This window comes from Pongo pygmaeus, chromosome 9, assembly GCF_028885625.2.
Source record: "Pongo pygmaeus isolate AG05252 chromosome 9, NHGRI_mPonPyg2-v2.0_pri, whole genome shotgun sequence".
Classification (NCBI taxonomy): Eukaryota; Metazoa; Chordata; class Mammalia; order Primates; family Hominidae; genus Pongo; species Pongo pygmaeus.
Genome location: NC_072382.2, coordinates 131578201 through 131604169, shown reverse-complemented (window position 1 = coordinate 131604169; position 25969 = coordinate 131578201). Strand labels below are relative to the sequence as shown.

At 44.3% G+C, this 25969-nt stretch overlaps 1 long non-coding RNA gene across 1 annotated transcript in view; it reads left to right on the top strand.

The window, feature by feature from the left end:
* Positions 1-25969, top strand: part of LOC129008146 (uncharacterized) — a 175101-nt gene that overhangs the window by 32329 nt on the left and 116803 nt on the right. Inside the window, exon 2 of the long non-coding RNA XR_008492476.2 lies at positions 50-177. This is a non-coding gene — a long non-coding RNA (uncharacterized LOC129008146). The remainder of the gene's footprint in view (positions 1-49; positions 178-25969) is intronic.

Genomic DNA, 25969 nt, shown 5'->3' with positions numbered 1-25969 from the left:
TTTTTTTTTTTTTTTTTTTTTTTTTGCATGCCTGGTAATTTTTTATTAGATGGAAGACATTGTGATTTTGACCTTGTTGGATGCTGCACTTAAAGGTGGTGGAAGAGGAAGAGCCTTGGGGGCTACCATCCTGGCTGGAGAAGCTGACACGAGGCTCCGTCTTGTGGATGCAGCAAGGTAAGACAGTAAAGTTGGATGTTCTCTTCCGGAGCAAGAGGCCTCCGACTCTGCCTGTGGGCTGAAACACGCATTTGCATGCTGTGGCTTAGCTGAGGGCTTGTAGCTCAGGACAGAAGCAGTGATGGTGACAAAAGCAGGGGAGTGATACGGGAGAGGTACAGCCCCAGCCCCAGGACACAGCAGATCTCAATATTGGGAAAGGAGGAGTTCAGTATCAGTAAAGTGAGCCATAAGAGGAAAAGGAAAGCAGCCTTTGCAGACAGAGGTGGAACCAATTGAAAGGAGGAGGGGAGCTCCTTGCAAAGAACGTTGCAGGTAGGGTCTAGAGGCTGTGGGGATCATTCTCAGGCCATCCAAGAACTCTGAGATGATTGAAGGGAAGCTGGAATTTCACTGTGGTTGCTAGGATGGGCTCAAGCCCTAGGGTATTTTTATTTAAATGCCATTATTTTTGTTCTTATTTTTTGATATTAACCCTGTCAGGTTAGTGAGCCTAGAGAATACCTGTTATAAATTAAATATAATTCTGAAATGTTAATGTGTGGGAAGGAACAAGTAAGGCTTGAGAAATATAACCTGGGCATGTAATGATGCTAGAGAACTTATAATCTTTGCCTGAAAGTTTTGGATGCACAAAAGTCCCTTATTGTCATTTTGTTTATTTACTTAGTTCTTACTGAGATTGAGACAGTCTTACTGTATAATGCCTAAAGATCTCATGTAAGAGTGATACTAGCTTTTTTTCCCTATTAGTTTCTTTTTCTTTTCTTGCTTTTTTTTGTTTTGTTTTGTTTTTGTTTTGAGATGGAGTCTCGCTCTTTCGCCCAGGCTGGAGTGCAGTGGCGCTATCTCGACTCACTGCAAGCTCTGTCTCCTGCGTTCATGCCACTCTCCTGCCTCAGCCTCCTGAGTAGCTGGGATTACAGGTGCCCGCCACCGTGCCCGGCTAATTTTTTGTATTTTTAGCAGAGACAGGGTTTCACCGTGTTAGCCAAGATGGTCTCGATCTCCTGACCTCGTGATCCGCCCGCCTCAGCCTCCCAAAGTGCTGGGATTACAGGCATGAGCCACCGCGCCTGGCCTTTTTTTCTTTTTTTTTTGACACAGAGTCTCACTCTGTCGGCCAGGCTGGAGTGCAGTGGCATGATCTTGCCTCATTGCAACCTCCGCCTCCCGGGCTCAAGCAAATCTCCTGCCTCAGCCTCCTGAGTAGCTGGGATTACAGGTGTGTGCCACCATGCCCGGCTAATTTTTGTATTTTTCGTAGAGACAGGGTTTCACCATGTTGGCCAGGCTGGTCTCAAACTCCTGACCTCAGGTAATCCACCCCCCTCGGCCTCCCAAAGTGCTGGGATTACAGACGTGAGCCACCGTGCCCAGCCTAGTTTCTTTTTTTTTAAAAAAAATATTTTATTTCCATAGGTTATTGGGGAGCAGGTGGTGTGTGGTTACATGAGTAAGATCTTTGTTTGTTTGTTTGTTTGTTTTTTTAGACGGAGTCTTGCTCTGTTGCCCAGGCTGGAGTGCAGTGGCGTGATCTCGGCTCACTGCAAGCTCCACCTCTCGGATTCACACCACTCTCCTGCCTCAGCCTCCTGAGTAGCTGGGACTACAGGGGCCCGCCACCACGCCTGGCTAATTTTTTGTGTTTCTTGTAGAGACGGGGTTTCACCATGTTAGCCAGGATGGTCTCGATCTCCTGACCTCGTGATCCACCTGCCTCGGCCTCCCAAAGTGTTGGGATTACAGGCGTGAGCCACTGCACCCGGCTACATAAGTAAGATCTTTAGTGGTGATTTGTGAGATTTTGCTGGACACATCGCCTGAGCAGTATACACTGCACCCAAATTGTAGTCTTTTATCCATCACTCCCTTCCCACCTTTTCTCCCTGAGTCCCCAAAGTCCACTGTGTCATTCTTATGTCTCTGTATCCTCATAGCTTAGCTCCCACATATGATCGAGAACATACAATGTTTGGTTTTCCATTCCTGAGTTACTTCACTTAGAATAATAGTCTCCAATCTCATCCAGGTTGCTGTGAATGCCATTAATTCATTCCTGTTTATGGCTTGAGTAGTATTCCATCGTATATGTATACTGCAGTTTCTTTATCCACTCACTGATTGATGGGCATATGGGTTGGTTCCACATTTTTACAACTGAGAATTGTGCTGCTATAAACATATGTGTGCAAGTATCCTTTTCGTGTAATGACTTCTTTTCCTCTGGGTAGATACCCAGTAGTGGATACCCTAATATGTTTTCCAAACTTTTAGATTTCTCTTCTTCTTAGGAATGCCGATTATTCTTTGGTTTGGTCATTTAACATAATCCCAGACTTCTTGGAGGCTTTGTTCATATTTTCTTATTCTTTTTTCTTTGTCTTTGTTGGATTATTTTGAAAACCTTGTCTTTGAGCTCTGAGGTTCTTTCTCCTGCTCATTCGCTTCTATTGCTGAGACTTTCCAGAGCATTTTGAATTTCTATAACTGCATCCGTTGGTTCCTGAAGTTTTGATTGCTTTTTATTATATGCTACCTATTTCATTGAAAATTTCTCCCCTTACTTTTTGTATTTTTTTTTGTTTCCTTAAATTGGGCTTTGCCTTTTTCTGGCACCTCTTTGATTAGCTTAATAACTGATCTTATGAATTCTTTTTTAGGTAAATCAAGGATTTTTTTTTTTGGTTGGCTCCATTGCTGGTGAGCTAGTGTGATTTTTTGGAGGGTATTAAAGAGCCTTGTTTTGTCATATTACCAGAGTTGGTTTCCTAGTTCCTTCACATTTGAGTAGGCTCTGTCGGAGGGAAGGTCTAGGGCTCAAGGCTGTTGTTCAGATTCTTTTGTCCCACAGGGTATTCCCTTGATGTAGTACTCTCCCCCTTTTCCTAGGGATGTGGCTTCCTGAGATCTGAGCTGTAGTGATTATTATCTCTTTTCTGAATTTAGTCACCCAACAGGTCTACCAGGCTCTGGGCTGGCACTGGGAGTTGTCTGTACAGAGTCTTGTGATACGAACCATCTGTGGGTCTCTCAGCTGTGGATACTAACGCCTGCTGTGGTGGAGGTGGTGGGGGGTGAAATGGACTCTGTGAGGGTCCTTAGTTTTGGTGATTTAATGCACTATTTTTGAGCTGGTTGGCCTCCTGCAGGGAGGTGGCACTTTCCAGAGAGCATCAGCTGTGGTAGTATGGGAGGGATCAGGCGGTGGGTGGGGCCCTAGAACTCCCAAGAGTATATGCTGTTTGTCTGCAGCTACCAGGGTGGGTAGGGAAGGACCATTAAGTGGGGGCAGCACTAGGCATGTCTGAGTTCAGACTCTCCTTGAGCGGGTCTTGCTTGTGGGGGATGGAGGTGTGGTTCCTAGGTCAATGGAGTTACGTTCCTAGGAGAATTATGCCGCCTCTGCTGTGTCATGCAGGTTGTCAGGGAAGTGAGGGAAAGCCGGCAATCACAGGCCTCACGCAGCTCCCACACAACCCAAAGGGCCAGTCCCACTCTCACCATTCCCCACTCAACAGCACCAAGTCTGTGTCCAGGCAGTGGGCAAGCAGGGCTGAGAGCTTGCCCCAGGCTACCAGCCTCCCAGCTGTGAAAGCTGTGAACACTTCGTGCTTCCCCGCCTGTGGTCTGCACACAGGATTCACGCCCTCCCTGTAGTTCTGGCCAGGAGACTTCTTGTTCAGTTGGAATTGTTACAAAGTTCAGCTGGAGGCTTCCTTCTCCCTGTGGCCTTTTCCCGGTGCCTCTGGTAGCCCTCCCCAATGACCCCGGGAGGCAAGGCAGAAATGGCTTGCTAGGGCACCCAGAGACCCCAGAGGGATTTTCCCACTGCTTTCTCTACCCCTGCATTTCACTTGGCTCTCTAAATTGACTCAGCTCCAGGTAATGTTAGAATCTTCTCCGGTGATCTAGATCTTGAGGTTCCCCAGTGAGGTGGTGTGTTTGGGAGTGAATGATGCCCCTTTCCCACTTCCATAGTTTGGGCACTCACGGTATTTGGGGTGTCTCCCAGGTCCTGCAGGAGCAATTCACTTCCTTCAGAGGGTCTGTGGGTTCTCTTGGCTGTCCTGATTTCTTCCTGCAGTCATTCTGGAGCAAAAGTTCATGATGCAATACTCCACATGCTGCTCTGTCCATCTGAGTGGGAGCTGCAATCTCGGCCTGCCTCCTGTCTGCCATGATCCTCCCAGAGAGATATGAGCTTCGACACTCGTCTATGTGGATGAAAAAGCCACAGGACACTTTAACTTCTATTTTAGTATTCCTCATATATTTTCTGCATTCATTTACATGTCTGCCTCCCCAGCAACTTCTTATGGCACCATGCTTTGTAATTACCATATGCTGAGTGGCTACTAAGTGACAGATATTTATATGCTTTATGTGGCTTAACTTACGTACTCTTCTGAGAAGCTGTTTAAATTTCATTCCCTCTTATTTTTGTTTCCAGGTCTAGAAAATGGAGGCACAGTGAGATAAAATAAGTTGCTCAAAGCCATATGGCGATTAAGACTTGAACTCTAAGAGGGTTTTATTTTTATTTTTATTTAATTAGTTTATTTTTTTGAGACAGGGTCTTGCTTTGTTGCCCAGGCTGACGTGCAGTGGCGCAATCACAACTCACTGCAGCCTCAACTTCCTGAGCTCAAGGGATCCTCCCATCTCAGCCTCCCAAGTAGCTGGGACCACAGGAAGGTGCCACCATGCCAGGCTAATTTTTCATTTTTTAGTAGAGATGGGGGTCTCACTATGTTGCTGAGGCTGGTCTTGAACTCCTGGGCTCAAGCAGTTCTTCCATCTCAGCCTCCCAAAGTGCTGGGGTTACAGGCTTGAGCCACTGTGCCCGGCCTGTTTTATTAATCTCTAAGTGCCCTGCATCTGCTCTAAGGAGTGTGGCATAGTCCTTGATATTGGATAACGGAGTAACGCAGGTAGTTTGTATGAGAAGTGCAGTAACCACATGGTGAATGGAAGATGATGCTGTAGACTTGCCCGTAGTTCACAACTGGGACACTGTGGTTACCAGGACGCAACTTCCAGAATGGCTGACTAAAACTAGAAAATGCGGATTCCACTGGGTCTTTGTGTTTCTATTTTTTAAACGGGAAAATTAATTCTGCCATTTACCTTCAAGGAGTTAGTGGGAGTGACATAAAATTGTTGATAAAAATCTTCGGAAGTCTCGGTGAGGGGATCTGCTATATTGAAATAAGGAAATAATTGATGAAATTATTTCATTTGTAAACAGTCTAAGGGCCCAGGGAAGAGAAGAGTGACATAGAATCTCCTTTCCTTGAGATCTTAGAGTCACGCCTCCCTCCTTACCTCCATCCAGGACTGTTAAAAAACCCCAAAGCAGGGACTTTTAGGCCCACATGCACTTAGCCTCCTCTTCCCACCTCCTGTTCATCTCTGTTTCCAATGTTCCACTGCCATCGCTGCCAGGAAGTTCTGCAGAGAAGAGTGAAGAAGAACCGTATGATCCTAAACATGTTATCTGAAGATATTATCAACCCACCATTGGCCTTATTTACTGGAATGTTTTTATAACCTTTATTTGACACCTCTTCCCATCACTTAAAATAAATCTGGTGCTTCCCTGAATAATCTCTTGAGATTTGTACATGTCTCCCAGCATCACATTTGTCCTTTTAACAAGCACACTCCTTCCACTGCTGACGGCCAACTCGGGTTCACTACAATCAGGGAATCTATGTCTTGCAACAATCAAGTGTGTATCAAACTTGAATTTATTTTCTTTTGTTTCTGAGAACTGTAATTCCACTCCAAGGCCTATACTGTACCCAACCGAGCTGCATGTATGTTTAACGAAAACATGTCCTAGAATATTCACAATACTTCTACTACTTATGCCCTCAAACTGGAAACTACCCAAATGCCGGAGAGTAGAATGGATGAATGAATTGTAGTAATATTTATTGAATACAATACAATACAATAATGATAATTAACTGGAACTATATCCAAGAAGGATGAATCTCACAGACATTATGTTGGCTGAAATGAGCCAATCACAGAAGTGTACATATTCTATAACTCTGCTACAGAAAGTTCAAAGAACAGACAAAACCAATGCACAATGTTAGAAGCTGGGATTGCATTTATCCTGGGGTAGGGGATGGAGTATTGGCTGGAAGTAGGGGTGAGTAGGCTCTCTGCTGCTTTTCTTGTATTCTCTGTATCTGGGTGCTGGTTTTGAGGGTGTGTTCACTTTGTGAAAATCCACTGAGCTGTAAACTTATGACTTACGTACATTTCTGTATGTGTGTTTTTGTAAAACTTACAGAAAACAAAGAAGAAATATATTGCCATATATTGATTGGACTCTATTCAGGGCTATCTTGGAAACTGCAGCTTGAAGACAGCTAGGCCTCAGCATATGCCCTGACCTCCTGCAATCTAAGCTCTGGATCCTGGTCAACTTTGGGAGAATAATCAAGCCAATTTTCAGAGAAGCAGTTTCTATGTCTTTCAGGTCCTTGTGTCCTAAGGGATTAGGAGCATTAGGTAGGGACCTGGTCTCAGTGTGATCCTGAGAGCTCATCCATTCTCTGGTCATCCTTCAAAGAAATACCAGGCTCCTGAATTCATCTGCACAAACAGAGCTGGCCAGGCTACCTGCTGTCCGCCATCCCATTGTCTTTCCTGCATTGTTCTGGGACTCTGGCCATACTCACCTTCCAAAATAACTGTGCAGTTGTCATCATTGTTCAGGAGACTATTTTGGAACAGTGGCTTAGCTTGGTGATGTGTAGAGATCCAGGAAGGGCCTCAGTTGTCGGGAGGGAGGCCCAGGGCCATTAGAGAGCTGGGGGTGGTAAGAAGTGATGGGATTGGGCTTCAGGAGGTGTGGAGGGGCCCAGGGGGAGCACCATTTCTGACAAGTGTTCAGTCTTGAAGTGGAGAATTGGAAAGAAAGAGGAGAAAGGATGGGGGGCGGGGTCGGGTGCAGGTTGGAGGGAAGCTGGGAGGGGAGAAAAGAGTGAGGGAACATTAGGTTGATTAGTGCTGGCGGAAGAGGTAAGGAGAGACTTTGTTCACAGAGGAGAGGCTGGGAAGTGAGGGTGTGAGTTGAAGGACACCAATGGTACGCTGACATATTGTTTCAAGAGTGGTTTCTATAGCCTGGAGGTCTTAAGGACAGCTGTTGGGAACCTTCTATGGGGTGATAGAAAAGTAAGTGGAAGAAAGGGGGTGTGATGATTGACAGGCAGCCTAATGTCGAGTCAGGTGACATCTTGCCATATTTAGCAATGTAATAGGTGGTCAGATGACCTCACAGTCTTCAGGGCTGGGAGACGGCAGAACCTTCTCACAGGGGTTGTGACAGAGGAGTTGGGTAGATGTGTTCTCAGTGGGCAAAGGTGGAATTCCCTTCTCTTTTCTGTTTTCTCTTGACATCACAGGCCTGCAGAAACAGCATACCATGAGTTAAAACCCCTCAATTGCATGAGTTTTTGCACCCCCATGATTTGACAGGGTCTCTAGCTCTTTCAAAGTCTGCAGCAAGACAGAGGAAAAGTCTAGGCTCCTGCGGGGGTGTTTCATGTGCTTGTGTACAAATTAGCCCCCACAGGACTCTGCAGCTCCACGTCGCTCTGCTGGGCACTGGGGCCATGTGCTCTGTTGGTCTACAGGAACCTCTGTCTCCCTAGAGTTACAGTTTAAGAGAGGGGTTTCCAAAAAAGGATGTTAATGTCCCAGGATTTTATGGACTTTAAGTAAAACTTCTTTTTTTCTGTTGTACTCAGAATGTTTTGAAGCTTTGTTCCTAGGTCACCTCACAGTGCCTGAATTCTTTCCTTTCTTTTCTTAGACATGGGGTCTTGCTCTCTCGCCCAGGCTGGAGCGTAGCAGCTATTCACAGGTGTGATCATAGCACACCACAGCCTCCTGGGCTCAAGCAATCCCCCTGCTTCAGCCTCCTGAGTAGCTGGGACCATAAGCAGGAGCCCATGCCCAGCTTCAGTTCTTCTTTTCCTACAGTAAGTTCTGGTCCAGAAGATTTTGCAGCTCACCCCCGCCCTTCACTCCACAAAAAGACTTCCACTGGGATTCCGGTCAATATGCCAGACTCACTTGAATCCCTAGGATGGATCCAGCCTCGGTTTAAGTGCAGATTCCTGCTTCATCTCAGAGCCTGGCCGTTTTGAGGAGCAGGTGGTTTTACCCGTCCGCCCACTGGCCCCTTGCTTCATTGTCTAGGCCTGTCCTTTCTCATCTGGTGTCCTAATCCCCTCCTCACCACCTCACAATGGAGAAAGCTCTGTGTTACTTTCTTTCAGGATTTTCCTGCTTTTCGAAAGAGCCAGGGCACTATATGCTTTCATGCAGGACCTAAGCAGATAAGGTCATCTCAAGGAGATGCCCCATTCTTAACCTGGTGCCCACCCCACCCTGGAGAGGACAGTTCTTGTTCATAGTGTACACGATTGTTTATGTCAAAGACCCAATGAGTTTGCAAAGACCTCTTAGAACTAATAAGTGAGTTTAGCAAGTTTGCAGGATATAAAGTTAACACACATACACAAACAAATCAATTGTATTTCTATACATCAGCATATTAGGGTTCTCTAGGGAAACAGAACCCATAGGATACACACACACACATATACATATGTATATATGTGAGAGATAGACACCCGTGTGTGTGTTTGTGTGTTTAAAAAGAGAGAGGGAGAGCGAGACAGGGAGAGAGAGAGATTGGTTAATTTTAAGGAATTTGCTTGTGTGATTGTAGGGGCTGGCAAATTTGAATTCTACAGAGCAGGCTGTCAGGCTGGAGACCCAGGGAAGAGCTGATGTTGTAGCTCACGTCTGGAGGACGTCTGCTGGTAGAATTCCCTCTTTCCCAAGGAACCTCAGTCTCTCTTCTCAAGGCCTACAACTGATTGGAGAGGCCCACTTTCATTATGGAGGGTCATCTGCTTTACTCAAAGTTGATTGATTTAAGTGTTAATCACATCTAAAACATTTCTTCACAGCATCATCTAGACTGGTGTTTGAGCCCAAACTGCCTACCATGGCTTGGCCAAGTTGACACATAAAATTAACCATCAAGGCCAGGTGCGGTGGCTCACACCTGTAATCCCAGCACTTTGGGAGGCTGAGGCGGGTGGATTACAAGGTCAGGAGATTGAGACCATCCTGACTAACATGGTGAAACCCCGTCTCTACTAAAAATACAAAAAAATTAGCCAGGAGTGGTGGCGGGCGCCTGTAGTCCCAGCTACTCAGGAGGCTGAGGCAGGAGAATGGTGTGAACCTGTGAGGCAGAGCTTGCAGTGAGTGAGATCGTGCCACTGCACTCCAGCCTGGGTGACAAGAGTGAGACTCTGCCTCAAAAAAAAAAAAAAAAGAAAAAAAATTAACCATCACAACCAGAAATGTGTAATTGGATAGGAAAATTGAAAACCAGTACCACATAGAATACCAAAAACTGAAACAGATGAACATCTTACTGAAAGCTACAAAATACCAGTGAAAATACTCAAAGAAGATATAAACAAATAACAAGGAACACCATATTTGAAGATTGGAAGGCTTAACTTTAAAAAGTTGCCAATTCTGCCAAAACTGATATAGAGATTTAAAACAATTCCAGTCAAAATATCACCAGGACATTTTGTTGTTATAGACAAGCTGATTCTAATGTTTACATGGAAAGGCCAAGGACTAGAATAGATAAAACAACTTTGAAAAATAAGAATAATGGTGTAGGAAACATGCTACCCAGTTTTAAGACATACTACAAAGTTACAGTAATCAGGACAGTATGGTATTGCATGGGAACATAAAGATCAATGAAACAGAATCGAGTCCAGAAAGATAGCTGCTTAAATATGGCCATGTGATTTTTGACAAGGGTGCAAAGGTAGTTCAATAAAGGATCATATTCTCAACAAATGATGTTAGAACAACTGAACATTCATATAAACAAACAAAACAGACAAACAAAAGAAAACTGAAACCTTACAGCTTGTATACAAAAGAACTCAATATTGATAAGAGATGTAAATGTAAAAGTGAAGCTCTAAAAAGTTTAGAAAAGAACATAGTAGAAAATCTCTTCCTGGGATTAAGGAAGAAAGTTATTAGACATGGTACCATAAGCACGATCCATAAAAGAAAAAGTTGATAAGTTGGTCTTTATTGAAATTAAAAGACTTAAGATGCTATTAAGAGAATGAAAACACTATAGCCCGGGAGAAAAAATTTGCAAGTCGCATCTGTCACAAGACTTTGCAGAATATATAAATGGCAAATAAAACACAAAAAGATGTTCAATATCATTAAGCATTAGAGACTTGTAAACTAAAACCAAACACACCTATTAGAATTGCTGAAAAAAGGAAAACCTTTGGTGATACCAAGAGCTGTTGAGAGCAGTTGCAATTCTTCTTTTTTTTTTTTTAATTATACTTTAAGTTCTGGGGTACAAGTGCAGAACGTGCAGTTTTGTTACATAGGGATACATGTGCCATGGTGGTTTACTGCACCAATCAACCTGTCACCTACATTAGGTATTTATCCTAATGTTATCCCTCCCCTAGCCCCCCACCCCCGACAGGCCCTGGTGTGTGATGTACCCCTTCCTATGTCCATGTGTTCTCATTGTTCAACTCCCACTTATGAGTGAGAACATGCGGTGTTTGGTTTTCTGTCCTTGTGATAGTTTGCTGAGAATGATGGTTTCCAGCTTCATCCATGTCCCTGCAAAGGACATGAACTCATCCTTTTTTATGGCTGCATAGTATTCCATGGTGTATATGTGCCACATTTTCTTTATCCAGTCTATTATTGATGGACATTTGAGTTGGTTCCAAGTCTTTGCTCTTGTGAATAGTGCCACAATAAACATACGTGTACATGTGTCTTTATAGTAGAATGATGCTTAATCCTTTGGGTATATACCTAGAAATGCGATTGCTGGGTCAAACGGTAATTCTAGTTCTAGATCCCTGAGGAATCGCCACACTGTCTTCCACAATGGTTGAACTAATTTACACTCCCACCAACAGTGTAAAAGCATTCCTATTTCTCCACATCCTCTCTAGCGTTTGTTGTTTCCTGACTTTTTAATGATTGCCCTTCTAACTGGCGTGAGATGGTATCTCATTGTGGTTTTGATTTGCATCTCTCTAATGACCAGTGATGATGAGCATTTTTTCATATGTCTGTTGGCTGCATAAATGTCTTCTTTTGAGAAGTGTCTGTTCATGTCCTTTGCCCACTTTTTGATGGGGTTGTTTTTTTCTTGTAAATTTGTTTGAGTTCTTTGTAGATTCTGGATATTACTCCTTTGTCAGATGGATAGATTACAAAAATTTTCTCCTGTTCTATAGGTTGCCTGTTCACTCTGATGATAGTTTCTTTTGCTGTGCAGAAGCTGTTTAGTTTAATTAGATCCATTTGTCAATTTTGGCTTTTGTTGCCGTTGCTTTTGGTGTTTTAGTCATGAAGTCTTTGCCCATGCCTGTGTCCTGAATGGTATTGCCCAGGTTTTCTTCTAGGATTTTTATGGTCGTAGGTCTTATATTTAAGTCTTTGATCCATCTTGAGTTGTTTTTTGTATAAGGAAGGGGTCCAGTTTCTGTTTTCTGCATATAGCTACCCAGTTTTCCCAACACCATTTATTAAATAGGGAATCTTTTCCCCATTGCTTGTTTGTGTCAGGTTTGTCAAAGATCAGATGGTTGTAGATGTGTGGTGTTATTTCCGAGGCCTTGGTTCTGTTCCATTGGTCCATATATCTGTTTTGGTACCAGTACCATGTTGTTTTGGTTACTGTAGCCTTGTAGTATAGTCTGAAGTCAAGTAGCGTGATGCCTCCAGCTTTGTTCTTCTTGCCCAAGATTGTCTTGGCTATGCAGGCTGTCTTTTGGTTCCATATGAAGCTTAAAGTAGTTTTTTCCAATTCTGTGAAGAAAGTCAGTGGTAGCTTGATGGGGATAGATTGAATCTGTAAATTACTTTGGGCAGTATGGCCACTTTCACAATATTGATTCTTCCTATCCATGAGCATGGAATGTTTTTCCATTTGCTTGTGTCCTCTTTTATTTCCTTGAGCAGTGGTTTGTAGTTCTCCTTGAAAAGCTCCTTCACATCCCCTGTAAGTTGTATTCCTAAGTATTTTATTTTATTTGTAGTAATTGTGAATGAGAGTTCACTCATGATTTGGCTGTTATTGGTATATAGGAATGCTTGTGATTTTTGCACATTGATTTTGTATTCTGATACTTTACTGAAGTTGCTTATCAGATTAAGGAGATTTTGGGCTGAGATGAAGGGGTTTTCTAAATATAAAATCATGTCATCTGCAAATACAGATGATTTGATTTCCTCTGTTCTTATTTGAATACGCTTTATTTCTTTCTCTTGCATGATTGCCCTGGCCAGAACTTCCAACACTATGTTGAATAGGAGTGGTAGAGAGGGCATCCGTGTCTTGTGCTGGTTTTCAAAGGGAATGCTTCCAGTTTTTGCCAGTTCAGTATAATATTGGCTATGGGTTTGTCATAAATAGCTCTTATTATTTTGAGACATGTTCCATCGATACCTAGTTTATTGAGAGTTTTTAGCATGAAGGGGTGTTGAATTTTGTCGAAGGCCTTTTCTGCATCTATTGAGATAATCATGTGGTTTTGTCATTGGTTCTGTTTATGTGATGGATTACGTCTATTGATTTGCATATGTTGAACCAGCCTTGCATCCCAGGGATGAAGCCGACTTGATCGTGGTGATAAGGTTTTTGATGCTGCTGGTTTCAATTTGCCAGTATTTTATTGAGGATTTTCTCATGGATGTTCGTCAGGGATATTGGCCTGAAATTTTCTTTTTTTATTGTGTCTCTGCCAGGTTTTTGCATTGGGATGATGCTGGCTTCATAAAATGAGTTAGGGAGGATTCTCTCTTTTTCTATTGTTTGGAAGAGTTTCAGAAAGAATGGTACCAGCTCCTCTTTGTACCTCTGGTAGAATTCAGCTGTGAATCCATGTGGTCCTGGACTTTTTTTGGTTGGTAAGCTATTACTGCCTCAATTTCAGAACTTGTTATTGGTTTATTCAGGGATTCGACTTCTTCCTGGTTTAGACTTGGGAGGGTGTATGTGTCCAGGAGTTTATCCATTTCTTCTAGATTTCCGAGTTTATTTGCATAGAAGTGTTTATAGTATTCTCTGTTGGTAGTTTGTATTTCTGTGGGATCAGTGGTGATATCCTCTGTATCATTTTTTATTGCATCTGTTTGATTCTTCTCTCTATTGCAATTCTTTTTTTTTTTTTTTTTTTCTTTTTGAGACTGAGTCTCGCTTTGTCCCCCAGGCTGGAGTGCAGTGGCGTGATCTCGGCTCACTGCAAGCTCCGCCTCCCAGGTTCATGCCATTCTCCTACCTCAGCCTCCTGAGTAGTTGGGACTACAGGCGCCCGCCACTGTGCCTGGCTAATTTTTTGTATTTTTAGTAGAGACGGGGTTTCATCGTGTTAGCCAGGATGGTCTCAATCTCCTGATCTCGTGATCCGCCCACCTCGGCCTCCCAAAGCTCTATTTCAATTCTTATACATTGTGGGTGGGAATAAAAAATGGTATAGTCAGTCTGGAAAAGTTTGGCAGTTTCTTATAAAGTTAACATGTATTTGTCTTATAACCCAGAAACCCCACTTCCTAGAGAAATGAAAACTTATGCTTACATAAAAACCTGTATATAAATGTTCTATTGATAATTCTGTGATTATCTGATGTTCTATTCATAATTGCTCCAAGCAAATGTCCTTCAACAGGTGAATGAACAGGTTAATGCATAAAGAAGTTGTGGTATATCCATACAATGAAATACTACTCAGCAGTAGAAAGGAATGAACTGTTTACACATGCAGCAGCAACTGAGCACTTTCCAAGGCATGATGTTGGGGAATGGGGGAAGGAAGTAGTCTCAGAAGTTTACGTACTGTATTTCTCATTTTTGAGAAGATAAAATACTGATGGAGGATAGATCTGTGGTTGCCAGGAGTTACGAACGGGAGAGGCTGTGATTATAAAGGGAAAACATGAGGGAGTTTTTGGGGGTGTGATGGCACTATTTTGAATCCTGATTATGGCAGTGCTTATGTGAATCTATACATATGTTAAAATTATAGAACTGTACACCAAAAAAATAAATCTTTTATATATATATATATATTTTTAGATAGGGTCTCATTCTGTTATCCAAGCTGCAGTGCAGTGGCACAATCATGGCTCCCTGCAGCCTCGAACTCCTGGGCTCAGGTGATTATCCCACCTCAGCCTCCTGAATAACTGGGACTACAGGCTTGTACCACCACGCCTGGCTAATTTTTTGTATTTTGTAGAGATGGGGTTTCGCCATGTTGCCTAAGCTGGTCTCAAACTTGTGGGCTTAAGTGATCCACCTGTCTCGGCCTCCAAAGTGCGTGAGCCACTGTGCCTGGCCTGCCTGATGATTTAAAGAATAAAATTAATAAAATTATAGATGATGAACACTGGATTCTGATATGGGCCTCCAGTTCCTCCTTGCTAAGGTGAGGCTGATGATCTGTAATCTATACAGCCATTATCAAAATGCTGACCCAGTCTTGCGCCTCTATTCTGAGGCTTATGTATTTTGATCTGCTTTCTTGCTTTAGATCCATTATGACTGAAAAAGACTTCTTAAATTTTGCTTTTCCATCCCAGAAATGACTGATTCTAACCTTTCTCCCCAGCTGCTCAGCATGGGCCTCCAGCTGTGCTCTGCACAATCCGATAGCGGAGAGCTTTTATTCACCCCCCATTTTTGAAATATAATTTCCATACAGTATAATGCATAGATCTGAAATATATAATTCAATGAGCTTTGGCAAATGTATACAGTGGTGTGTTCATACATGTTTTACAACTGGCTCTCTGGTGGGATAAAAAAGCCCTGCTTTGTAGTGTTTGCCAATTTCTGGAGTATAAATATTTCCACCATGGTGGATTCTAAGCTATCAATGTGATGTTGACTGGCTTGCAAACATCCTGAAAAATTAACAGTCCACTCTCTTGATGGTGCCAGCAGCCTTCAGCACACCACTGCCTGTACATAACTGTGCAACCAGCACCCAGATCAACATTCAGGACATGCCCATCACCCCGTAAGTTCCCTAGTGCCCCTCCGCAGTCAATCCCCACCCCTATCCTGTGTGGACAACGATTCTGATTTCTACTGCCATCAATTAGATTTTTGTATTCTAGAACTTCATGCAAATACAGTATATTTTTGGCCTGACTTTTTATTTTTGCCTCAGATTTGAGAATCCCTCCTATGGTGTTTATCTGGTTGCTTGGCTTTTTCATTGCCCAGTAATATTTCATTGTATGGATGTAGTATTGTTGATTCTCCTGTTAATTGGCATTTGGGTTGTTCAAAGTTTTAGGATTTTCTGAGTAATCTTGAAAGTACTTGAGAGGCTGTAAAAAAGAGGTTCCAATATTTCTGGCAAAACTTTCTGCTGGGAAGAGGAAATAGATCCTGAAGCTTCAGATTTTACTGACGATAATGAAAGAGCATCTTTGAAAGTGTCTAGCATGTGGCAGACATTCAATAAATGTTAGTGGAGTCTCACTTTGGCAGAATTCTGTTTCTAGGATCTGTGCCCAGAAATAGATCGTCTTTTACAGAAAGGTCAGAATCAAACATACTAGAGAAAGTTTAAAAATACCTCAGAGAGATTCCATCTTCTCATTTGATAAATCCATTTCAGGAATATTTCACAATTCTAACAATTAGAAAAAATGTCTATGTGATATTTTTATGTTATACTTTAAAGCCTACCTATTATACATATTATCTGATTTACTTCATACACATTTGATTTTTATTTTATGCACATTATTTTATTTAACTTTTGCTACAATGCTGCAAGGTAAATGTACTTCTGCTTTACAGATAAGGACAAATGAGGCTCAGAAATGCTAAGTAACTTTCCTAGCTCACAAAGCTAGTGAGAATTTGATGGCAGTTACCTGACTCCAAATTGCATGCGTTGTCCTCTGCAATGTGCGGCCCCACCATATTCACACCTCACTACAGACAGGAAGCACATATTATTCAGATAATCGCTACCCATTTTCCTTTCATCCTCGTTTTTCCAGCGAGCAAAACATCTTGTACAGTCACTTTCTTTTTTCATTTCAGAAGTGCACTTTGAATAGGCTCAGTACGGCCTGATTTAAGCAAGCAGAAGGAAAAATCCTTACAAAATCTGTGTGGGCCAATCAGCAATGTGACAGAACGTTCGGCAGATGGCGCTGTTTCCACACGAGTGTAACGGCGGCCACAAGCGTTCTGCCGCCAGGGGGCGCCGCGTTCCGCCGGAGAAGCGTGGCTACCGGGCGCGCGGCCGCCGCCTGCCCAGGGCTGGCTGCAGGGCCCACGCCTCTGTCGCGGTGCGTCCTTTCCCTCCAGGTGGGACGCTGCAGGCCATGCCGCTCCCTGTGCCTCCAGACAGCCAGGGCTCTCACGTGCATAGGCTGCTGGACCAAGCTCAGTCCAGGAGGCCGGCTTCAACAGCTTCTGCTCAGCTATCCCGGACAGCACAGGACTGTGCAGAGCCTCCCCTAGACCTCATTCTTTTCAAGGGCAAAGGGAAGCACAGCAGCGTTTGCCTGTTCTTGCCAAGTCAGCACCGAGGAAGTTTCATCAGGGAGAGGCAGGGGCCTCAGGACAGGGAGGCTGCAGGGCGGCCTCGGCAGAAGGTGAGTGCTGGCAGCCCGCGACCCGAGACGTTAAGCACAATGGGGAGAAATGGAGAAAGAAGCTCCTTGAACTTTAGGCCCACTCCGGTGTGTGAAGCAACTGGCCCGAGAGATGAGAGCAGCCTGGTCTTCCCTTCTCGGTGAGGCTTGGGCACTTGTCTCCCTTGCTGCTTCCTGAGTCATAGCCCCGGCCAGTCCTCCAAGGGCCCGCGTTCCACCATGGCCAGACATTCCCTTTGAGAGTCTGCAAAGCTTGTTTTCTCTCTTGGAGAATTCTAGGCAATTCAGGTGAAAGAAAGGATTTTGAATCCAGTCCTCGGCTATGTCAGATGGAAGTGCTTACAAGAGCTGAATTAATGGAATAATTCTTTAACTCCATGATCTGACTCCTGTCTACGTCTTCAATATTTTATTTCATTTTAATTTTTTTTTTAGAGTCAGAGTCTCTCTCTGTCGCCCAGGCTGGAGTGCAGTGGCACAATCGCTGCTCACTGCAGCCTTGACCTCCTGCGCTCAAGCAATCCTCACACCTCAGCCTCCTGAGTGGCTGGGACCACAGGTGTGCCACCACGTCCACGTCCAGTGTTCATTCTCACTATTTTCCCCAACGCCTGCTTTTGCTTTTTTATACTGGCAGTTCCTCGCAATTCTGCAGAAGCGCTGCGTCCTCTGTGATGGCTTTAGGGTTGGTGTAACTTTTCCCTTCTCGACTCCTTCTTGGTTTATCCCCTTTAGAGAATCGATAGCTCCTATCCCAGAAATCCTAAATTTTCACTGCACTTGATTATTTACTTACCCGTCTCTGTCTTCTGGGCCGTCATCTCATTGCGTTCATATTCACCTTTGAATCTCCAGCATGCAACCTGAGGACTGGAGCTCGCACTTAGTAGGTGTTCACTGAGTGAATGAAGGAAGGAATAAAAACACTCTTCCCTTTGCATTTAGGAAAAAAATAGGTAATACAGAGATTTCCATCAAAACCAAACCAAGCCAATGTCTCTTGGAACTACACTGACAGTTTATGCCTTGGACAACTGGTGTGATGGTTTATGGTTTCTTCGTTGTTGCTATGTATGTCTGTAAACGTGTTTGTCTTTTAAAATTACTTACTGGAAAAAGAAGTCCACTTTTACTTCATAAAGTAGATCCTTCAAACAGTCACTACTTTTAAAATAAAGACTTCCCTTGTCCTCCTTGAAAGGTTCTTCTTGGGCTGCATGTTGCAAGGTCCTTCCTTGCAAGGCAGTCGATGCTGCCTCATCCCCTCCCCTGGAGCAGAACTGGGGTTACCTCTGGTAGCTTTGGATGTGACCATCCAGGATTGGCGTTGTAGAGGTGAGACTCAGAGACATAAAATAATCTTTCCATTACTCAGCATTGGAAGATTTCAAAGAAAGTATGTGCAGGAGGCAGAAGGTGGGGTCAGGATTGTTTAAATTTGGGGAGTTGCTTTTCTAGGGCAGTGAGAATTCTCTTGCTGGGTGGAGTTTGGTGCATGCAGCTGGGCTGAGGGTCGCTCCCAGCAGGCAACTCTTAAGTGCCAGCCCAGGCTCTCTGATCTGGGGCTACTCTCCATTGGCAAATGCCACCCTCTGTCTCCCATCATCTCTCCCCGCATCTATGGAGAGGCAGGAAGGAGCTCTGGGAGGTGGGAGAGAGCAGAGGCCACAGTCAGTGTCCTCTGGACATGTTGATAGCTAGAAGCAGAGCTGAGGCCCTGGGGACAGACACCTTGTCCTTATGCTGAAGAGACCCTTTTTTAGCGGTCATTGCAAGTTGAGTTGGGGTAAGGATTCTAAGTCTGGTTTATTTTTTTCTGGAAAGTATATACTTCCTCCGTTTCTCGGCATGATTACTGCCCACATGCCCCCAGGGGATAGCTGTCCTTCCGCAGTAGTGGAAGACATGGAAGAGCATGGACTCTGGAGCTGGACTCTCTGAGTTCAGATCCTGGCTTTGCCTCTTAGTAGCTGTGTGACTTTGGGCCATTCAGGTAACATCTGTGTACCTAAATCACCTGTTCTGTAAGATGGGTTCACCTCATAAGGCAGCTGTGAAAATTAAGCAGATTAGCACATGTTAAATGCTGACAATAGCACCAGCACGTAACCGGCACGCAGAGAACATCAGCTCTTACTGCGCCTGCCTTCTCCTTTCCCCAGCCCTCTCCCTTCAAGGTGGTCCCTGTTCATCTCAACAGGTACTCATTGGTGCCCCTGCACCCAACACCATGACAGGCACTGAGGGGGATACAAGGAAGCTTAGACGTGGTTTCCATTCTCAAGAGGCTTATGACATGGGGACATGGAGACAAAAGCAAAGTAATAAAAATAAAAAACAGTGGGGAGGGAGTGGGGAAAGGATTGAAAAACTTCCTATTGGGTACTGTGTTCACTACCTGGGTGAGAGGATCGTTAGAAGCCCAAACCTCAGTATCATGAATATACTCATGGAACAAACCCACACATGTACCTCTTGAACCTAAAATAAAAATAGAGGTCGGGTGCAGGGGCTCCCACCTCTAATCCTAGCACTTTGGAAGGCAGGGTGGGTAGATCACTTGAGGCCAGGAGTTCGAGACCAGCCTTTCCAACATGGTAGAACCCTGTCTCTACTAAAAATACAAAACTTAGGTGTGGTGGTGCACACCTGTAATCCCAGCTGCTCAGGAGGCTGAGGCACAAGAATCACTTGAACTAGGGAGGTACAGGTTGCAGTCTGCCAAGATCACACCACTGCACTCCAGCCTGGGTGACAGAGCAAGACTCTATCTCAAAAATAATAAGAAATATAAAAAAGAATGGTAAAGAGCAACTTTGTTACAATATATGCCACTAATATATAAGTGTCATAGGAGTTGAAAAGAAGGAGAGAGTGGGATGTGAGTGGCTTCATGAAAGAAGCCAAACTTGATTTGGGCCTGAAAGGGGGCAGAATATGGAGAACGGATTTTATGACTTTCCGCCCCACTATCTACAGCTCTCTGAATTGTTCTGGCTTCTAAATCAAGATGGCAAAAACAGTTGTCACCGCTCAGCTCAGGGAAATTCTCATGATGCCAGTTTACCCGGCAGGTTATACACAGGCTTAGGCCACTGCTGCCTTTGAAACTGTAGGAAAAATGCAAAACGTTCGAGGGCTGTCCCATTCCTCTGAATAAATACCCCTAAAGCAAGTGGCCCGACTCTGGGGTTGAGGTTCCCCCAGGCTTCGATGTTTGCCTGCACTGTGGCTGTAGATGACTGACTTCCAGCCCAGTACATTCCACTCCTCTGAGCTGCTCCTGTTTCCCTCCAGAAGTCTGCAAAGCATTAAGCACTATATATAACTCCAGCCTGAAAGAAAAATGCCTGCCTCTGAGCATCCAGACCGGAGAAAGAGGATTGTCACCTCCGAGGACACACATTGTTCACCTTGAAGCCATGGACACACAGGCCCAGAATGTTCATCCCCTTCTGGCTCTATCTGTAGCTTTTGGGTGGGCTCAAGAAAGTGGAGGCCATGTTGATGACACTCAGTAGGTTAAGACCCCACACATGGGAAGTTGGCTGGCTGAGTGGGGCTTTGTGCAGAGCCTTGTGTAGTTAACCATTAACGGCTCATGAGAATCATTTGAGGAGCCTGTGGAAGTTGCAGATGGTGGGATCCATGCTCAGTGGTTCTGAGTCCGTCGGTCTGCGATGATGCCCAGGGATCTGCGTCTTTAACACGCAAGCCAGGGGATTCTGGCAAGGGTGATCTTGGACCAGATGTGGTAGAGAACAGTTAGCTGGAGCTATTGGCGACTTTGTCAAAGGAGGCAAAGGAAGGAAAAAAGGTGGAAGCTGAAGCAGGGGAAGTGGTTTTGAATGGTTTATGAACTGAATGATGAGGACACAAATTAAGGCAAATCATTTATGACATCATAGCCTCAAGAAGGCCCAGAGCAGGGGTTTACAGCCCCATTCGAAGAAGAACTCAGCCTTGGAGCCATCAACACAGGGAAGCTGAGGCTGGGGACCACGAGGGGTGATGACCTGGGACCAACCCTGCTTCACTCAGAACACCTTCACTTTGATCTATTTTTATATACATGGGTTCCATGTAGGATGTCATTTGAAAACTGGCCACTGCTAAAAGAAGTTAAAAAGAAATCACTAACCTAGAGATTAAGTCTTTGGAAATACCTTAATCTCTTTGGGTGACTGGCGGAGTGGTGTTCTATTAGGTCTAGATCGTTTTATCTGCAAGAGCAGGACGACTTTGGACAGAATGCTTGTGCATAGGCCCTTTCGCTCCTCGTGTTCTTTTCTCCCTTTTAGCCAGTTCTCTTCTAATTTTTCTGTGATCTACATCCATTTGAGAATCCTATGAAAGCTTTGGACCTTTCCTGAGGAAAACGCATCTAGGCACACACCTATGCGCACTGGCATTCAATTTTGGTGGGGGTTATGGGCTCTGTGAAGCCCATCTGTACCTTTGGTGATCACACCCCCTCTCAACTGTTATCTATTTATTTTATAGCGGTACCACGGTTATTCTTTGCTTCGAGTCTTTCAACTAGACTGCAAGCCTCTTGAGTGTAGAAACTGTGTCCTCTACAACGGTGGTCTAAAACGGGAAGGACAAGATGATCCGTTGCATCATAAGAAGGAAGTTTTAGAACTTCTACTTATTTTTAATCTTATCCCTTTTCAGTTTCTATTTTTCTATATTTCTATAATGCTCCTTGTATTAGAATAGTCCTTCATCTTCTCCTCCTCCTCCTCCTCCTCATTATTATTATTATTATTATTTTGAGACAGAGTCTCTGTTGCCAGGCTAGAGTGCTGTGGTCCTATCTCGGCTCACTGCAACTTCTGCCTCCCGGGTTCAAGCGATTCTTCTGCCTCAGCCTCCCGAGTAGCTGGGATTACAGGCATGCACCAGCACGCCCAGCTAATTTTTGTATTTTTAGTAGAGACAGGGTTTCACCACGTTGGCCAGGATGGTCTCGATCTCATGACCATGTGATCCGCCTGCCTCAGCCTCCCAAAGTGCTGGGATTACAGGCGTGAGCCACCGTGCCTGGCCGAACAGCTCATATTATTTAAATAAACATACATATTCTGAAGGTGCCGTGTTAAAAATTTACTGATAAGGATAACATGATTCAGAAAGCTTGGAGTACTCTGCTTTACAGAATTTTTTTTGACACTCATGCTGAGCATTTTGCTAGGTATTGGAGATATAAAAAAATGATGTAGTTTCTACTCTCAGGGAACTTACAGTTTAATCTTGCACATAGGTGTTTCGTTTTGAATGGAGGAGCTGAGATTTGAGTCTGGCTTATTTGGCTCCAAGTCGGTAACTAGATGATTTAATTTTTCCAAGGTGGGTCTTGCGTTGCATATTTAGGAAGCCACTGCCTCTGGGAAAACCACCCCATAGAATATGCTCCCACTTGGTATGAACTGTGAAGACAGGGTCGCTGATCTTATCATCCTTAGGTAGAGACGCTAGTAGCAGTAGTTCTGGAGTTCTTACACGGAAGCTGCTCAAGAGTGGCACTTTCATTAGAAGGACAAAGCTTGAGACTGCGGTTGAATGCACTCTTGCACAGCAACCCGCCGCGATTACTTAGATTTTATTGATTTGCTGTGGTCTTAGGGACATGATGGAGACTATGGGGTAGAAATTGGGTACAGTTATCTCAAGCCATTTCTTTCTTTTTTTTTTGAGATGGAGTCTCCCTCTGTCGCCCAGGCTGGAGTGCAATGGCATGATCTCGGCTCACTGCAACCTCTGCCTCCTGCGTTCAAGCGATTCTCCTGCCTCAGCCTCCTTAGTAGCTGGGATTACAGGCGTGTGCCACCACGCCCGGCTAGTTTTTGTATTATTAGTAGAGACGGGGTTTCACCATGTTGGCCAGGCTGGTCTTGAACTCCTGACCTCAGGTGATCCACCCACCCCGGCCTCCCAAAGTGCTGGGATTACAGGCGTGAGCCACCGCGCCCGGCATCAAGCCACTTCTTAGAGTTGCCTCAGGATCTCATGAGAAACTGAAGTAAAATTTTTGGGAAAAGGCAACCAGTGGAAGTGGCTGGGGCAGAGGAGCCGGGATGAGAACACAGCTGAAGAGAGAACATCGCAAGGCTGCTCAGGGCTTCCTGGCAGCCTAGGACATCCAACCCCAAACAGCGTATTTCTCAGAGCAACTGGTAGCCTGGACCCATCTCTCAACAGCTGTCGACCATTTATTAGTAAGACTCCACTGAAGCTAAGGGAATGGGGAAGGAGAGCAGACAAATGGGGAAAATAGAATTGTGTTAATGACCAGTCCATTTCCATGAAGCGAAGGTGACCCGGTCTGTCATCTCCTCGCGGTGGCTGGTGTTTTCTTGGCGCTGACATTTGCAGAGTGCCCGCAGCTGGGTGTCTGTTGCCCCATTGCCATGGAGACCCCAGCTGCAGAGACGTCTCCTTTGAGACTGTGCCGCCCGAGATTTCAGGAACCATTTTGGAAGCATTTGTCCCAACAGTGCCTGCTAATCTCCCTTTCATTTGTAATTATTTTATCGCCTTGGTTCTCTGCCTTGGCATCGTTCCGGCAGCTAACTCTGCTCCCCGACACGGGGTCCGTGGGGAGGTGTCGGCCGCCGCAGCCCTGTCTGGGTGAAGATGAAAAGCGAGTGGAAAGGCAAGACTTGCTAGGGTGCTGCTGTCTTCAAACAGGCCCCGTCTCCTGGAGGCAGCCCTGGGAGGGCCTTGGCTGATTGAAGTAGCCCGAATTATGAAGCCTGAAGCCTTTGAGGCCAGCCGCCCCATCCAGGCCAAGAGTAATTGAACAAATAGTTTATCTGGCTAACCAACAGCTGTAGAGCCCAGGCGATTTGGAGAGGATTAGGGGAGAGTAGTGAAAGAATACTCCCACAGGGTCCTCCAAATCCTCATCCTGAATCCTACCAACGAAGAACACATGTTGGAGCCCTGGAATTGCTTTTTAAGTTCGTTTCTCTCCCTTTCCAAGCGACTCGGTGCAGCGCTGGCAAGAATTTTAAGTGGCTGAAGCAACGTCTTTGGGGTCCCTGCCATTGGGTTCCTTTCAGTTGCCTCCTTCAATTCCTCCAAACCTTGCTTCATCCCAGACAGCTCAGATTCATGCAGCGATTCTGATCGCCCTGGGAGGTGCCTGAGGGTTGCTGCCTTTTCCTCAAGTCTACATTGCTGGCAGCTGTTGTAATGTCTAAGCGAAGGGCCAGGACCAAGTTCAGGTTAGGATAAAAGGGGAGGTGAGAGGGTGGCTGGATAAAGAGAGAGGACATGAGGAATTCCCTTCCCTGTGTGAGAAAAAGTTGAAAAAAGAAGAAAAAAAAGCTCCAAATGAATGAAAGGATTAAATATTTAAAAAAAAAAATCTGTGTGAGTACTAGATGAAAACTTACAAGAATTTCCACGTTAAAACCTTTACAACCTCGGGATGGGTGATGTGTTTTTCACTATGATTCAAAATTCAGAAATTACAAAAGCTGGAGAAGACTGGTAAATTAATATTTTCCATGGCAAAAACACCACTTGCAAATATAAACTGGGTAGAGTGCTTGCAACTCTTATCATAGAAAATGGCTAAATTCTGGCTGGGCGTGGTGGCTCACGCCTGTAATCCCAGCACTTTGGGAGGTCGAGGTGGGTGGATCATGAGGTCAGGAGTTCGAGACCAGCCTGGCCAATATGGTGAAACCCCGTCTCTACTGAAAAACAAAAAAAAAACAAGACAAACCAAAAAAGCTGGGCGTGGTGGCGCATGCCTGTAGTCCCAGCTATTTGAGAGACTGAGGCAGAAGAATCGCTTGAACCCGGGAGGCAGAGGTTGCAGTGAAGTGAGATCGCACCACTGCATTCCAGCCTGGGTGACAGAGCAACACTCCATCTCAAAAAAAAAAAAAAAAAAGGAAAAAGAAAATGGCTAAATTCTTTATAAGGAACTCAGAGATGCCAATCAGCGAAAGACCAAAACCTAAAATAAAAATGGATAAAGGATATAAACAGACAGCTCATAGGATAGAAAATAGAAATGTCCACTAAGGCAGATCACTTGAGGTCAGGAGTTCGAAACCAGCCTGGTTTTTCATGGTGAAACCCCGTCTCTACTAAAATATACAAAAATTAGCCGGGCGTGCTGGCAGGCGACTTAATCCCAGCTACTTGGGAGGCAGAGGCAGGAGAATCATTTGAACCTGGGAGGCGGCGGTTGCAGTGAGCCGAGATTGAACCATTGCACTCAAACCTGGAGGATAAGAGCGAGACTTCTCTCAAAAAAAAAAAAAAAAAAAAAAAAGTCCACTAAATATGTAAAAGTGATGTTCAGTGTCACTCATGATAAGAACAATGTGAATTAAAACTACTCCAAGATACCATTTTTCACCTGTCAGATTGGAAAGAATCCTAGTTTGACAACGTACTATGTTGGTGTATCTGTGAGGAAACGGAACTTTCTGATGTTGTTGGCAGGTAAAATGGACAGCAATTTGGCATTATCTGTCAAAATTACAAAGGCATGTAACCTTTGACCCAGCAATGACACTTTTGGGGATTTACCTTATAAAATATCACGTACCTGAATAATGACATGTGCACAATTTATTAGTTACCACTGGTTTTTTAATAGCAAAAGATTGGAATCCCACTCACTTATTCATCAAGTGGGAAATGATTTCATAAATTATGGTACTTTCCTATGGTGGAATACTATACAGCTGTAAAAAAGAATGAGGAAGGTTTCTAGGAACTGATTTCCAAGGTATATTATATGAAAAAAAGTCAAGGTGTAGTAGAGTGTATACAATATGCTATCCTTCTGTGATGAGAAAAGAAAAAAAGAAAATGTCTGTGTTTGTTTGCAGTATCTTAAAGAAACTCTGGGAAAGGGTACCCTAGATACTAGTAAAATGAATTAGCTGTGCACGTATGTGGAGGAGATTGTAACTGGGGTGGAAGTAAGACTTCACTGTATACTTTACTGTGTGAATTGATTTTTGAGCCAATGTAATGCCTATTCTAAAACAAAATAAAG